The 2,507-nt window shown below is 49.5% G+C and overlaps 1 pseudogene across 1 annotated transcript in view; it reads left to right on the forward strand.

The window, feature by feature from the left end:
• Positions 1-2,207, forward strand: part of LOC309550674 (WD repeat-containing protein 43-like) — a 41,286-nt pseudogene extending 39,079 nt beyond the window's left edge. Inside the window, exons 6-8 of the transcript in view lie at positions 1,275-1,377; positions 1,981-2,045; positions 2,135-2,207. The product of the transcript in view is annotated as a WD repeat-containing protein 43-like (transcript). The remainder of the gene's footprint in view (positions 1-1,274; positions 1,378-1,980; positions 2,046-2,134) is intronic.
• Positions 2,208-2,507: the final 300 nt, after the last annotated feature.

Genomic DNA, 2,507 nt, shown 5'->3' on the forward strand with positions numbered 1-2,507 from the left:
CTAATCACTGGGAACCCCTCCTCCGCTGTGCTTCCTCCCACATCTAATCACTGGGATCCCCTCCGCTGTGCTTCCTCCGTCATCTAATCACTGGGAACCCCTCCGCTGTGCTTCCTCCCACATCTAATCACTGGGAACCCCTCTGCTGTGCTTTCTCCCCCATCTTATCACTGGAAACCCCTCCGCTGTGCTTCCTCCCACATCTAATCACTGGGAACCCCTCCTCCGCTGTGCTTCCTCCCACATCTAATCACTGGGAACCCCTCCGCTGTGCTTCCTCCCCCATCTAATTACTAGGAACCCCTCCGCTGTGCTTCCTCCCACATCTAATCACTGGGAACCCCTCCCCTGTGCTTCCTCCCACATCTAATTACTGGAAACCCCTCCACTGGGTTTCCTCCCCCATCTAATCACTGAAAACCCCTCCGCTGTGCTTCCTCCCACATCTAATCACTGGAAACACCTCCGCTTTGCTTCCTCCCACATCTAATCACTGGGAACCCTCCGCTTGGTTTCTTGCATGTAATCACAAATCCGGGTTGTAGAAGTTTAGATCAGGGTGGGCCCAGTCAGTGCAGATGGAGGGGTTGTAGAAATTTAGATCGGGGTGGGCCCAGTCAGTGCAGATGGAATGGTTGTAGAAATTTAGATCAGGGTGGGCCCAGTCAGTGCAGATGGAGGGGTTGTAGAAGTTTAGATCAGGGTGGGCACAGTCAGTGCAGATGGAGGGGTTGTAGAAATGTAGATCAGGGTGGGCCCAGTCAGTGCAGATGGGGGGGTTGTAGAAATGTAGATCATGGTGGGCCCAGTCAGTGCAGATGGAGGGGTTGTAGAAGTTTAGATCAGTGTGGGCCCAGTCGGTTCAGATGGAGTGGTTGTAGAAGTTTGGATCAGGGTGGGCCCAGTCAGTGCAGATGGGGGGGTTGTAGAAGTTTAGATCAGGGTGGGCCCAGTCAGTGCAGATGGGGGGGGGGGGGGGGTTGTAGGATTGGTGTGGCGGTGGGTTTAGTGCTGGTGTGTGCGGTAATCTCCAAAAAATGTGATTTCAATTCTCTGAATCCAGTGAAGACATTTCTGTGTCTGAGCGCCACCAGTCTCCCTCCATATCTACTTGTAAGAGGGTCACCACCAGATAGCATGGGGGAGGGGGGGGGGGTCACAATGCACTTTCACTACTTCTGATGTGCAGGTGTCATCTGAAGGTGACGTATTCTTGTAATAAGACTGTTTGGATTTCTAGTGTTCGGCCTATAAACATGCGCTGTGTGTTCTAGGCAGGTCCGGACTGAGAAGAAAGAGAAGAATGCGGTTCTGTCCTTCACACTCTCAGAATCTCCGGTGGCTGTAGACCTGGCGCACTCCCTCAGCAAAGACAAGGTAAGACACCCTGATTCTTCACTTCCTGTGGGGGGGGGGGGGGGTCCCTGCTATCCGCCTTCTGGAGGCTTACACTGTGCAGTCTCTGCTTGTCCTCAATATGGTTAGACAGAGGAAGGAGGTGGGGTGCAGCAGAGGTGGGGAATAGTCCAGCTGGTCTCCACATGCCATATCCAATGTCCACAGCCCCATTAACCTGTTTATACAACTGATGAAACCACTTCCATACATGTATAGATACCCATTAACCTGAGGAATGTAGGACATATTAACTATATAGGCCCAGTTGTCTACTTCACCAAGAAGATTGGTAATCCTAAACCGGGTGGCCGGCTTGGTCTGTTTAGACTTCCCCCAAAATCTTTGACCTTTCAAGACCGGACCATGTGACAAAAGGAACCCAATTCAATATGGTGTTCACAAGAAGCATTGGGCCTTTAGGGTGGACTGACCTCATCTGATGGTTTGTTGGGTCTCTTGGATCATGCTGCTTTTGGATCTGATGTGCATCCCGAAACCGTAGACTGCAGGTTCATGGTATTGGAAGATGTTCTTCTTCTGTTCTGTGTATATCTGATCTCTTGTATTGTTCTCCTCCTGCAGCCTCTGAAGCTGGCCATGGTGTGCCGGGACAGACAGATGCACTTATTCCAGCACATATTGAATGGGTAAGTTACAGGCTGGAGAGGATGTAGAGATGACTCTTTCCCCCAATAGACCTTTATGTTAAAGGCATACATGTTCTCCACATTCTCAGGTTCATTTACCAACTCCTAGAAAAGTGGAAAATTCCCTCTTCTCTTTCGCTAATTGTCGGACACAGCTCCTGATCTTCATAACCATTGGGTTTTACAGCCCCCTACAAGAGTAAGACACTAAGCAGAAAAAAAATTCTGGCTACGCCTATGGGCAGTCCCAGGGGGTATACTCCCTCTCTCTGCTATAGGCACTTTTTTTTTTTAGGTTTTTGTTTCTGCCTATTCAGGAGTAGGGACTTAGTCCCTTACTGGGATCTGTGGTCCTGGCAATTTATTTTTTTTTTTAGAATTTATTTATTTTTTTCTTGGATTTTTAGCTGTGCGATTTACAATCAACTGCCAGACTGGGTGACGGGCTGGTTAATCTAGATC

This window comes from Pelophylax lessonae, assembly GCF_965119305.1.
Source record: "Pelophylax lessonae genome assembly, chromosome: 3".
Classification (NCBI taxonomy): domain Eukaryota; kingdom Metazoa; phylum Chordata; class Amphibia; order Anura; family Ranidae; genus Pelophylax; species Pelophylax lessonae.